Here is a 14,243-nt window from a genome sequence, read left to right as displayed (position 1 = left end):
GAGACAAAATGTGTGATAGCCACAGAAGCAATACAAATTTGGCTTCATTGTTTATGCTTTGATTTTTTAGCAGGCTGGGGAGGACATTTGTGTTTGGATTTAAAATGTGATTTATCAGTCCCATTGCTATTTTGCAATCATAGAGAGGGAGGATTTATACACCTTTCCCTCTCAGCGTCATCTTCTCTCATCCTCATTATCCCCTTCCATGAAAAGGTCTCTCAAACGGCTGATTAGAAAACAAAGAATGTGGAAAACCGGAGGAATGCCCTTGGAGTTTTGTTAATTCAAACACATCTGTGCTGGCTCTTCTGGTGAATTGCTAGAAATGGCCTAAAATCCAAATTCCTGCATAAGAGAGGGCTGAAGCCTGACTCAGACCAGAGCTGCATGGTTCCAGCACCTGTGGGCTCCTGTAAACACCTAAATGCTGCAGAAGGGTAAAACAAAACAATTCGGAGCGGGAATGTCATTTCTGTCCGTGCAGGTGCACGTGGGGTATTTTCAGAGAGCAGCAACCTGCGACAAGGTGATCCTCACCACCCGGCAGCTCTTCGCAGGCCGGGGCTGGGTTCTGCAAATAGCTTCAGCTGGGGAAAACAAGTAGCAATTTAGGACTGGGTTTGGTGAAGTTGTCACTGGAGTCAGGGGAGGTTTGGGGTAGTAGCTGGGGGTGCTCAGCCAGGCTGTGGAGCCCCAAAACCCCTGGTAGGGCTGAGCTCCTACCTGCCAGGCACTGCCCCGGGAGGAAGGTGCCAGTCTGCCTTCCGGAGCCTGCTCTGCATTGCGCCAGCGGCAGAACAGTCCCTGGAGCAAGGCTGGGCAGCCACCTCTGGCTGGGCGACCTTCTACGTATCGGGGTGAGGGTCTGGCTGGCCGAGGTATGTTGCATGACAGGGGACACCGAAGAGGATACCAAGTATCACCTGCCACCTCCTGCCATCCACTTCTACCAATAGATAGCTGAAAGCAAAATGGGGAGAGGGGCAGGAAAGATCAGGCAGTTTCATGTAAAACACTTGAAAAAAAACCCAAGCAAAAAAACCCAAGCAAAGAAACCCAAGCAAAAAAACCCAAAAAACCTGAAAAATTTTAAATTTGAATCATGAATGGATTTCTCCCCCCACAAATTGCTTGGTGTGGCTGCTGGCCTGGGAAACCAGGCAAGAGGGATGCCCCATGGCGTGGCACCAGTCTGCCGTCGGAGCTGTGGCTCCCTCCGGGATTGCCCAGCTCCAGGGTGTCCATCCACGTGGCCGTGGCAGAGATCTGCAGCACTGCTCGGCACGTGGGACGCAGGTTTGAAGTGTCTGGGTGCAGAGGAGGGAGCTGCTGCTTCCCTGCGGGGAGAAGGGAAAAAGTCTCCCTCCGGGAAGGGACGGTGCTGACAGTCACCAGGAGCTGGGGCCTCGCGTGGGGCTCCATAGAAACAGGCAGAGAGCTCAGCTCGCTCCCATCTGCTGACTTCAAAATTGGTTTTTTTTATTATTTCTTTCCCGCAGTGGCAGTGGGAAGCCCATCTAGTGCCAGCAGCATCAAGAAGCGGTGAAGGTCCCAGGCTCCCAGGTGGGGACCCTGTCCCTGGGGCTGATGTGGGTGCTGTGCCCACGCTGACGCGCTCGGCAGGGGCGTGGGCACCGCTGCAAACCGAGCGGCTGGCTGCAGGACGCAGCTCCCAGGCGGAGGGAGCCATGCTCCCTGGAGAGCCCAGCCCCGCGGTGGCACAGCTGAAGAGGGCTGCATATCCACGGCACTGAGACCTGCATCCATCTTCCAGCTTTCCAACTAATGCCCAGCTTTCCAGAACATCCTCAGCTCTACAGAGACGAGTTTGCCTCAGTCCTAGGAGCCATGTGAACTGGCGTTTTCTGCATACCAAGGCTGTGCTGTGGCTTGTAGGGCATGTCGTGTCCTCAAAACTGTGTCAATAGCATTAGGTCAAATTAAACCACGTCTGTTGGCAAAAAAGAAAGGTTGGCAAGGTTTACCCAGCTAGGAGGTAGCGCAGACTGACACGGGTTGCTCAACCTCAGCCACGCCACGGCGTGTTCGGTGCTGCAAAAACCAAGCATCGCTCGGAGGAGTTTTCTGTGGGCTCAGGGATGGAGTCAAGGCTGCGCTGCCATGACAGTTGGCCCCATCTTGGCAGTGAGAGGGACAAAGTAGTCCAAGCCAGGCTGCTGGGCTTTGCTCTTGGCAGCCATGTCATGACCAGGATGGCAGTAGGCTCTGCCTCTGCAAGCGCTGGATTTCGTCCCCGTCCAGTGGGGCAGAGAGGAAAGCTGGGTCTTAAGCCTGCTAGCAGGATTTACTTCCACTCCTGCAAGATTTGCTGGGCAGAGACAGACTGACTTTCAGACTCAGAAGTAGAAGATTTCTCACCAACATGATTCAGAGAGTAAAATAAATACAATTTTGCGCTGTAATCCTCCTCACCCTGCCAGCACTACGGCATTGCAGAAGGAAGGAAGCAGAGAGAAACACTACAGGAGGGTGAAATGTGCATTGCCAGAGCTCACATGAAGGGAGATGTGATGGCCTGTGGTCCTTTGGTGTCCCCTACATACGTGCACGTGTTGAACACATCTGTCTGTCTATGCAAGCACGTGCAGACAGGTTAAAATTACAGCACGCATTGGGGTGATGTAGTGGCACGTGGAGGTAAGTAAATACCTGGTAAATCTGAAGCCTTTGTTTCCCAAGTTGGAAGAAAGTCAGTTTTGTCTCTCCAGATCCAACGCTGGAGCAGATTTTTGATGCTGGAGCAGATAGAGGCAATTAAGCAGATCTTTTACTTTCTGGTTTTGGCTCCAGTGCAGCGAGACTTTTGCAAGAGCACCTTGGGACACCCACGCATCCCAACAGCAGCTCTGCCCCCCCAGCGGCACAAACCCCACGGCGGAGGGGAGCGCACCGCCGGGCAGCCTCTCCTTGTTTCACCCCGGAAAAATCACAGCTTCCCGCTAACACACACACAGAGTCAGCCCCAGCGCTGCAGAATTACATCTGCTCCACTTGCCTCCTTTTTTTTTTCCCTGGGGAAATGTGATATATAGGCTTTCTTAAAGGGCCACATGGCACATGCAAATATCACCCATCAGGGTGTGCACCAGAGCCTGATTTTGTGTGACAGCCCCAAAACACCCGCGGTGTGCATCGGTGGGGGAAATCGCTGCCGCTGGGCTGTGCCAGCTCCCTGTGCCGGTGGCAGCCTGACGTGCCGGAGGAAGGCAGGGGACGGCCGAGCGGTTTGCAGAGTGTTTGCTGCCAGACTGATGCTGAAGGAACTGGGCTGCTGCCGCCCAGAGGGAGGAGATGCGTGGGACCCCGTGGGTGAAGGGTGGCCGTGGAGGGAGGCTGGGGAGCGCCAAGCGAGCAGCCGCGCTCCCCCCGAGCAGCCGGCCCCTGTTTTGCAGTAGGATGGCCCATGGCCCCAAAAAGCTGGTTCCCGTGGGGGTACCTGTACCCCAGGAGTGGACTTTGACCCTGCAACTGGGGCTTGGTGGGGCCGTGGTGGCTCCGGCAGGCACGAGTGCCGTTTTACCCTGCTTTTGCACCCATTCTGCAAGAGCCACGGAGAGGAGGGGCAAAATCTGCCAGCGCGTGTGAGCGATTCATTGTGTCCCTGTCAGCGCTTTAAATCAAATTAAACGCTACAAAAAAGAAAACGGCATTTTTACAGCAGTACCTGTTATGCCACTGCAATCAGGGCTCTATTATACCCCCCGCCACTAAAAGGTTTCAAAACACGGCTATATAGATGCCCTTGGACTGAAAACGAAAAAAATTGCCAGTGAACTGGTCCATTTGGAAAGGGCCGTGGACAAACAGGACTGACAGACGCCTCTCGGGGCTTTGGGGATATTCAAATTATACACCTGAGCGGCTTGAGTGGACAAACGACGTACTGATGTTCAGTCGGGGTGCAAGCAAGAGCCGTTCCCACCGACCTCCTCGGCAGCTGCCCGTGCTACTGCTGCTCTGGGGGGGTTCTGGCACCATTTTCTACTGGTCTCCAGTTTTCTATAGGGATTATGCATTTAATAAAATAAAGGACAAACTCCTAGGACTGGTTTACAATGGCATCATTAAACAGACTCCAGTCAGCCAGAAGAGGTGCCCGGTGTTTTGCAGCAGCAGCAAGGGTTTGCAAATGCTCTAATAATTGGTTAGGAGCGACTGCTTTCAGCGGCTTAATAACCAGCTACAGTTTAACCAGTTCACTCTGAACAAAGCGACATCATGATTGCCGTACTGGCCAGCTGCAGACACTCCAGAAAGGTCCGACCGCCCCACCATCACCACTCAGAAATGATGCACAACTCGATGCAAATGATGGGGAAGACTGTGAGGGTCAGACTGATGGATTGCACATGAAATAGTTTGCGGCAAATCAACCGAAGAGAGTGACCGGGCCCTGACGCTCGCCCTGGGCATGACTCGGTTATAAAACCTTCGGCTGCCTCGCACGGACGAGGCTCCTCTGCCATCGCCGACCACCCACCCTTGCGGCGGCGGCTCGTTAAGCGTATTATCTCCACGCTGATGAGCCCCTGCAGGCATTCATTGGCACAATAGATTAGAGCAGTTTCAGCAGATTTATGGATTTAGGGTTTATGGAGTCATTGATATGCGAATTAAGCACTGACTGAGAGAGACTAACTTTTCAAAAGGAGTCATTATAATCTCTATAGAAATATAATGATTCCAGTGACAACATCTTCAATGAAACTTTGAAAACACTTATTTAAAAAAAAAAAGTACAGAAATATATATTTAAATAAAGCGCTAGATCTCAGTTTTTCCCAGCCACCAAAGGTAAGGAAAATTCAGCTTTCCAGAGGTCCAGCCCCGAGGACAGATGTTCAGGCTTCATCTGAGGACATGTTCAGAAAAAGCCACTTCCCCTTTCCCTGGGGGCACACAGCTCACACTGGTTTGGGCAATGCAAAAGTGTGATACCTGCACCCGTCGGCACTGGGAGAAAGCCATGGACTCCTAGTGCTACACAGGTAAGAACCAGCCGGCACCTTTCCCCCATCCATCAAACCAATCCTGGGATTAAGCTGGAGAAAATTCAGCCAGGAAGAAGAAGAGGCCAAAGAGGCTTCTTACAAGGCTCTGCTGGTTTTTCTCAAGGTCCTTGTATTTGAGGATATCCTGCAGCAATGTGGCAAACAAATATTAACCTGGCCTTGGTAAAGTTTTTGAGCACCGTAGACTGGAAATTTTCGTGCAGTAAAGCAAACCCCTGCAAAGGAGAAGGACAAGCTCCTGCCGACCATGACCTCCCCGTCCTCTGCAGCAGAGGCAGCGCTGAGCTCCCAGCTCAGTCCTTGGCCTCAGTGACACATTTTCAACAGCAGACGTCTAGCTGTGGTGACATGCCCAGCAGGCAGGTGCCTTTGCTCCAGAAGTGGTTTGCTCTTAGCCACCTCATTTAAATAACAGAGCGGTCAAGGTTTGCTTGAATGGCTCAGCGGGGCTTTATCCCCACTCACAGGCTGCTGGCCACAGGGGAGCAAACAGCCCTCGGCCACCTCCAAGGGGAAACTCTCCTGGCTAAGTGCAACCATCTCCAGGCAATGGAGCTGGTTATCCCCCCCAGCACTGATGGACCTTGGGCTCCATCCCACTGAAGCCCGTGGAGTCACACCACAGTGAAAAGCCATGGCATCAGGCTGGTGTTTTGGGAAGGCATAGAGTGAATTATGAACAGAGGCACAATCATGTAGATAATCCATGGTCACTGTCATGCACAAAGCGCTTCTGCTCTTCGAGGTCTGGTTTGTTAGCTCCTGTGATGAATGGGATGAGGGCACCGTGTTCAGTAGGACAGCAGCTTCTTTCTGAAGTCAATGAGCTGTGACATTTCAATCTCAAGGCTGCTGCAAGGGCTGGGGTGATGGACTCCACCCTGGCCTTGCTGATGTTCGCTGCAAACTAATGGGCTACCAAGCGCACAACCTGGGCAGCTAGTTTTTTGCATGAAGAGCAATTACCATCCATCTACTCATCGGCTCACCGCTAATGAAAAAGAAGCGGAAGGAAAGACTCGGCAGACGGCACCACAGCGTGTCCCTGGTGCACCAGCTGAGCGTTCCCGGGAGCAGAGCTGCTGCCGGGTGGGGGGAGCACGCGGGCACTGTGCCCTGGCCCCGGCTGCACCAGGCAGCACCGGGGCTGGCGGGGGCTGGTCCGCGCTGTGCTGGTGAAACGTGCTTGCGGAGTTGTTGCAGCGAGTGGTGACCACAGGATTTGTAGCTCAAAAGGCCAGAACCAGGTGAACGGGGAAGACTGTCTCCCAGCTACACCATCCCCGTTGGCCTCGCACAAGGTCCGGCACGCTTCGGCATAGCTCCTGGCATACCACACAGGGCTGGTGGCTTGCTGAAAGTGTTAAACATTTTCATTATTACCAAAAAAGAAGAAAACCAGTGTGAGAGATCCTGCTCACACAGGCCTATTGCAGACCTTTTCTGGGAGGAGGGGAGGGAAAACTTTGGTGCTTATCCTTCAGAAGCACCTAGGATGGGCTTCTGCAGCAGCAGCAGCTCTCATGGAAAATCCTCCTGGCCTGCCTTTCTGCAATGAAATGAGCACTCGTGTGTTTGCTTCCCAGTGTAATATTTACTAATCCAAATGGTCTCCTTCCATGGCTGCGCAGAAACAGTGTTGGACCCTGTCACAGACCCATCCCTGGGTACGGAGCACCGTCCTCTCCCAGGCAACACTCTTGAGCTTTGCAGAAATGCATCTTCCAATTGCTTCCACTCAAGCCCGGGGGCCAGCATCCCCTGTGCAAAAGCCAGTCTCCAAATCACAACCTGCTTCTTTCCTGCAAATGGACTTTTCAGCTTAAGGCTCAATCCTTCCTCACCTCCCCCTACACCCTAAAAACAGGAAGAAAAATATTGCAGTATAAGCAATATATCTCATTTCACTGCAAACCACCCCCCACGAGGCAATAGCTGCATAGGCACATGCAGCCTCTAAGCATGCCTTTGCCTCATCCATCACCGACGATGCTGTTAAAACTATCAGGCCAGTTCCTCTGCTGCAATAAATCACTGCAGCTCTGGGGCTTCCTCCACCCACACGGGCTGAGATTTCAGCCACACCACGGGGTGAATGAAATCTGCAGAAAGGGAGCGGGTCACAGCACACCCTGCCAAGGCTGTGCTGGTTGGGCTGCCGAGGCTGGGAGTAGGGATCCATCGTGGCTTTCTGCAAGTGCATCAGAGCAATATTCCCCTGCGGCCTCAGCAATGTGTTTTTCTCCTGATACTTGGAGCTGATGAAAACCTCAGGGCTGTGGAGTGGTTTGCAGGACCCTCCCATGCCACTCTCCCTGCCCCTCACGCCCACCAAGGAGCACTGCGCCTCCGTAGTCTTTCGCCATACTCCACGGATGTTAGATGCAAGAAAAGAAATAAGCAGGAAGACAATAAATATAACTAAAAAACACAGAGAAGGGAAGAGGGAGCAAATAAACCCCTAACCAGATATTCAGAAGGGTGAGGAGGCAAAGCAGCAATGTGAAAGCCTCACACAGGTTAGTTGATTCAGGGCATTAGGGAGCTGTTGGCCAGCAACACCCCTGCAGATTCAGGCTGTGCATGTCCTTCACACTGTGGCTGAGGAAATCAGAAACCCCTTGAAATATTATCATAGCAAGAGATCAACCAACATACCTCATCTATATGACCCTCCCAAGGAGGGTAAACCAAATACCTGCACTTCACAGCTCGGGAAACTGAGGCACAGGGTACAGCAATGTGCTCCGGAGGTTGTCCTGCTTCAGCTGTGTCCATTAAACCCAGATTAAGCCAAAGCAAGGACAAGACAAGCAAACACAGGGGCCGGGGACATCTGCGAGCTGCACAAATACCCGCTGTGAAAAGACCCCCAAGCCCCAGAGGGAGGCGGGGAGGAAGGGAAGGAGCAGGGGACCCCATGCCTTCTCTTCAGCCACGGCCGGGGTGATATCTCCCCATACACAGGCAGACAGGATAGGAACCCTGCACCTAAACCACTGCTCACAGATCCTTGTCCAAATCCATCCTGAAGATCTCAGGTGGTGCAGCTTCAACAGGCAGAAGACCACTGTCCTCTCCCCATTGCAGATGGAGGGCAAGTTATTCCCTTCCTTTTTTCAGCAGTCCTCTCCATAGCTGAAACCTGTGTGTGGCCTCTCTTAACTGAAACAGCCCCAATAGGTTCAATTCCTCTTCACAGCCCTTATTTTCCAGATCTCTGAAAAGCTGATCTGACCCCCTGCATGACTGTGAAATTTTCTGCACCCCCTCCACCCAGCTTCTCTCCAGACCTATTTATAATCATTTTTATGCACCTACAACTTGACAAAACTCTTTGCAAAAGCCACGTAGAGAAGTGTGCTTGTGCATGGGAGGACTTCACTCCTGCAAGACTCAAAGCTCATCAAGGGTAAAAAGAATTACATCAATCCCACTTTTGTGGGGAACACCAACACATGGGCGATTCCTGCAGCTTCAGTCAGTCCTTGCTTTCAGGTGGGCAGGTTGCATTGAGATGACCAGACTTCTTGCACTGACCAGACCCTTCTCTTCTGATAAATGCCAAAGGAAAAACTTTGTTTGGAGGAGCATCAGTTGCACTGTCATTGACGTTTCACCCCTGAGTGCTGATATGAGCTGTGCTGGAAGAAGGGGTAAACCAACATGTGAGGAGGAGCTGGCTTAGCACCTCGGGATGATTTTAGTGTTTTTTGTTCCTGTGAGGGCTGCTGAGGCAGGACATGTGCTAAGGGCTCTGCTTGCGAGCTGGCGTGCATCCACATGGAGAAGGCTGGAGGGGGTCCTGCCCCATGCCGGCCATGGTGGGCAGTTCTGCAGCAGGATCCAGCAGGGACATCTCCCGCTCTATCTCTTCTGCCGCAGACCAGGCCCTGAGGGCGAGCAGGCTGGAACTGTCCCGTCCTGTGAGAGGGTGGCAACGGTGCGAGAGCATGTGCCATGGCCAGGGGAACCAGGGAGAAACGTGCTGGACTTGAGGATGAATTTGCTGTGAGAAGGAAAAAAGAAGAATCCCTTTCCTCACAAACTGAGCATAATGGATGGGGAATGGGGCTAGGTCGCCATGGAAAACCCTGAGGTTGTCACTTTTTGTCACGGTGCTGGGAAAGCCATACGTGTTTGAAAGCCCATGAGGCAGAAGCCTCTGTTCTGCCCCAGTCCTGGCCTGGCTCTCACCCTCTGCCAACATTTCTGGAAATATCCAGGTATTTAGGGACACAGAGCTTGTACACCATTCTCTAATCCTTACCTCATGCCTGGATTTCTCCCAGCACCTCTGCGTCCCCATCAGCCTGGCATCTGGACATCAGCAACTCAACTCCTCACCATTAGCATCTATCAGTAGTTGGGCTAACCCTAAAAAAGATAGAGTGAAAACACTTCGACACTGCTGCGTGATGAAGTATAGTCAGAAAAAGGAGCTGAGGTCATACAGCCGAGCAGCTGAGAACAAGCCTGGTTTTCCATTAAAGCCAGGCTGCAAATTTCTCATCAAATGTAGCTTGCAAAAATTGGCTACTGGATTGTAGCAGCCACTTGCCATGAGATCCCTGACCACAGCTCTGAGGCACCAGTGCTTTCACCTGGATTTGCTAGGTTCTCTCTTACTTGTAATTTCTCAAACCATTTTTGCCTCCTTTTCTGTTTTCTTCTCCCTGGTTGAGTTCTCCTAGTGGGAAGGTCCAAGCTTAATCTGGTCCACCAGCCTGCTGCTAGCTCAGGCTTAGAGCATCGATATTCAAACCCCCAGACAGTGATTAATCTGTTTTCACGACTGTGCCCGGAGACCCAAAAGGCAATTAAGCTGGTGCTGCTGGGTGGAAGGTAATTTCACGATGCTTCCTCCAGATGGCCAGGTCTTTTCAGGAACATGTGTTCCCGTTGATGGCAGAGCTGAACAACCGTACGGTGCAGCTAGGATGCTGCGTAGCTGTCACCGAGTCAGTGGGTGGATGAGCAAAGGCTGAGCAGGAGACAATCCGAAGCATTGCTGGGGAAAAACAGTTGGAGGCCACTGTGCTGGTTTCAGCTGGGATAGAGTTCATTTTCTTCGCAGTAGCTAGCATGGGGCTGTGTTTTGGATTTGTGCTGGAAACAGTGTTGATAACAGAGGGATGTTTTCGTTACTGCTGAGCAGTGCTGACACAGAGTCAAGGCCTTTTCTGCCTCCCACCTCACCCCACCAGCGAGGAGGCTGGGGGGGCACAAGAAGCTGGGAGGGGACACGGCTGGGGCCCGTGGCCCGCCACGACCACAGGGAGCTTCCCCCAACTGACCAAAGGGATATTCCATACCATATGACGTCATGCTCAGCATATAAATCTGGGGGAAGAAGAAGGAAGGGGGGGGTGTTCGGAAAGATGGCGTTTGTCTTCCCAAGTAACCGTTACGTGTGATGGAGCCCTGCTTTCCTGGAGATGGCTGAACACCTGCCTGCCGATGGGAAGCAGTGAATGAATTCCTTGTTTTGCTTTGCTCGCGTGCGTGCCTTTTGCTTTACCTATTAAACCGTCTTTATCTCAACCCACGAGTTTTCTCACTTTTACTCTTCTGATTCTCTCCCCCATCCCACCGGGGGTGAGTGAGCGAGCAGCTGTGTGGTGCTTAGCTGCTGGCTGGGGTTAAACCACGACAGCCACCTACTGTAAGGATGGCTTTTCTCTTCAGTTCACTCATCCACTTCAAATTAAGAGCACAGAGTTTAGCATCAGAGGGCTGCGCCTTCCTGGTGGCTGGGAGGGATGGAGGAGCACTGCGGGCCTGCGACGCCTGGCAGGGCTGGCTTGGTGCCCCACGGCTTGCTGGGGACAGGGTGGTGTCTGCGTGGTGCCCACGGCACTAAGGACCATGAGTTTTTTAGTGCAAAGTTCTCTGAACACTCACCAGCTCCACCGTGATACTGCTGAGAAAACATACACCTGATACTGCAGGGCTGTTAATGGTGGCGTGATGGTGAGGGAGCAGGACTTCTTGAAGACTTTTCTCTCCAGGGGCTACGGAGAGTAGGAAGGGATAGATGTATTATAGCATCACCCAGCTCCTTGAGAGCTGGTGCTGGGAGAGAGCACTGGAAAGAGCTGCGGGGAGAGAGGCGACCTAAACTGTGGGGTGCAGACCTCCCCCGGGGTTGTGTTTATTAGCATCCCAGCAGGCCCTAGTGCTAGCTGTGTTTTGGGGCAGTGACAGGTCCCAGGGAGGTCCGGATCAGACCCCATCCATGTCAGACCTGCTGCCTGCTCTGGCTGCACCCCAGCCGTAGCAAGCCTGTCTGTACAAACCAACACCCCATAAATGTCTGGCGGAAGAGGCAATTACCAACTGGGATGGAAAGAGGTTTAGTTGGACTTTGTGTCCAAAGGGGCTTTCCACACCTTGGCATGTGCCTGGGTAAATAGCTCCCTCCCTTTGTCCCCGTTGTCACACTGCCAGAGTGGCAGAAGCGTTACCCGTTGCGGTTTTCCCCAGCATGGCAGGGCGGTCTCTGGCTTAAACGTGGCTTTGAAGAGCCCGAGGACGAAAAGCTCAGCTCTGGGCCACCTGGCTGGGGGCGGCTTCAGGCAGGACTCCCCCTGCACCACTGGGCAGCCCCAAACGATGCTCTGCCCAGTCCTGTCTTGCCATCAGGGCATCTTCCCACCAGTCTGCGCTGCTGCTCTTCCCTGTTTAGTTGATTGCAATTATTCCCACCCCACACACCTTCCATAGCCTGGACACACAGCCTCTCCCAGCCTTAGGGAAGTTATGAACCCCTCTCTTCTCCTCTGCACGGCACAAAGTCCAAATGCCACAGGACTTTATTTTATTGCATCAGTCCCTCACTAAACCCTCTGATCTCCCCTACCACACTCCCCTATCACACTCCCCTATCCCCTGTGCTGGCAGGCTCCTTAACCAAAGAAGTGCACGTTGCCCATGGCATGGTGGCATCTCCTGATTTACCCCTCTTGCTTTACACTGGGGTCTTGGCTGCCTGGGACTGCCCGGTGTGCCCGGCCGGACAGCCTTGCTCGCCTCCATCCGGGCACCGCAGGGTCCCCAGGCTTAAATCACTTACACCACTCAGTGACAAGCCAAGTGACTGTGTTTAATGTTGTTTAAACCTTCCAGACCACTTTTTTGCTCCTTTGCTTTGAGTTCCCTCTGAGATGCCCAAATGCTCCAGGGATGAAAGGAACCAGGGCCAGTGTCCCCATGGAAATAAGTGCCCTCGGGTCAAAGTGAGGAGCAGGGAGGTGAATATATAAATGTATAACTGCAGGACACGACCCACCCCCTTCCCTCACCCACGCCTGGCAATCATTACCAGGACCGAGCCACCCGTGACCTCCAGTAACAGGGAGAAGGGGGTGAAATGCAGTTGTCCCCAGTCAGCAGCTCTGGGGCTGCTTTTGAACCCCCACACCCAGGCGCTGTGGGGCTTCACCCTCCCGGGGCAGGACCAGGTGCCAAAATCCTTCTCCCCCCAGCTGCCCCGGGCCAGCTCAGCCCAGCAGCTTGACAACTCTCTGATTGTCACCCTGGTCTCACCTCCATCTCCACCTGTAGCATAAATAATTAACCTTGAACACCTGAAGCTTGTTCTGCTTTTCTTCCCCGCCTCTTCCCTTCTTTTAAATGCCCGGACATAATGAAAGTGAAACACTGCTGGAGTATCTCTAGGGAAGCAAACAGGTGAAAGTGCTGGAGGTCTTGAGCAGGTAGGGACAGGCCTTTTTTTCCTCACTTCCAACCACCCTTTTCCAGAGGACAAAGCAGGATGGAGAGCAGCACCATGCCCAGAGGGAGTTCCTCGGCCAGCACAGGCGCGTGGGACGGTGCTCCAGTCAGCTGAGGTGGGCGAGCTCACCTGGACCTCTGCCCTGCAGAGCTGCCCACCCACCACTGCATCCCTCTGGATCTCCTGCGGCACGGAGCTGCTCTCAGTTTCTGTAGATCACGCCTGCGTTATCCCAGCTCGCTGCGGAGAGGATCGGATCGGTTCGGTTGGTACCGGGGTGTGTATCCCTTCTCTTTCCTTGCTTGTGGGCTCCCATTTTATGGTCCTCCTTCCCTGGCTCCCTTCACTGCACAGCTCACCCCTCTTATCTCTGCTGCTGCTCCGCTCCGGCCACAGAACCTCCATGCAGGGTTTGAGCTAGGGACTGAGCCCCCTTCCTACTGAATTCCCTGGAAAATGGGGTGCCTTCCTCTCCCTCCCATCCTCTGTATGGGCTGTGGTGGGTGAGCTCCTGCACAAGGCAATGAAGGATTAAATATCCCCCTGAGAGGGTGTGACGTGGGGTCTAAGCCCCGCTGTGCGAGCAGCTCAGCAAAGCCATGGGAAGGCACAGTGCCTGCAGCTTGTAACCTGTGAAATAACCATGCACAAGGGAGCAAAACTCTGGCCAAACTCAGGTCGAGGAAGGCTGAGATGTATTTCCAGAGTCCCCCCACGCCTGTTCACAGCAATCATATCTCAATCTCTGGCTCCTGCGAGCTGGACAGACCTGAAACAGGCAGTTCCTGGGTGACCTCAAGCAATAGCTGTTTCTAATGATTTAAACTGATCGCTGAGCTGCCTTGAGCCTGTTGTGGGGAAATGCAGCACTTTCCATCCTCAGAGCTCTGCAGTGCACAACATCCCCATGAGCGGGCTGTGTTAGCTGGTGACCTGGTGAGAGCCCTTTGCAAGGGAGGCAAAGGAGGGCAAAACCTCGCCCTCTGCCCCCTTCCCAAGCACCTGGGCCAGCCCTCAGAGTGGGCAGAGGGGAGCCGATCTGTCCGCAGCAGGGCAGGAGCTGAGCAAGTGCAGGGGATGTGACTACAGCCCAGGAGCACTTCTGCTGAAATCTGAAATCTCCTCCAGCATCCCCTGCAGCTCACCCAGGGCCTTGTTTGGCCCTCAAGAGACCCCTTCTCGGCATGCCAGGATGCAGTGCTCTGAGGCGGGATGAGTGATGAGAACCTTTACTGCATCGTACAGCCTCCCGCGCTGCAACCATGACGATTCGGAGTGCGGAGATTGCTGTGGATTTGGATGGAAGGGGCTAGAGCAGAGCTCAGCTGCCCGCTGTCGGGGACCACTCACCCCTGGGCACCTTCCAGCAGTGGCAGGTCAGGGCTTGAGCAGGGCAGAAGCAGCAGCATGACCCAAACTTGCCATATCCACATTAGAAAGTGGCAACACCTCAGTGAGACATCAGTCCT

Source organism: Fulmarus glacialis, unplaced genomic scaffold (genome assembly GCF_000690835.1).
Source record: "Fulmarus glacialis isolate BGI_N327 unplaced genomic scaffold, ASM69083v1 scaffold11582, whole genome shotgun sequence".
Classification (NCBI taxonomy): domain Eukaryota; kingdom Metazoa; phylum Chordata; class Aves; order Procellariiformes; family Procellariidae; genus Fulmarus; species Fulmarus glacialis.
This window is presented reverse-complemented; position numbering follows the sequence as displayed.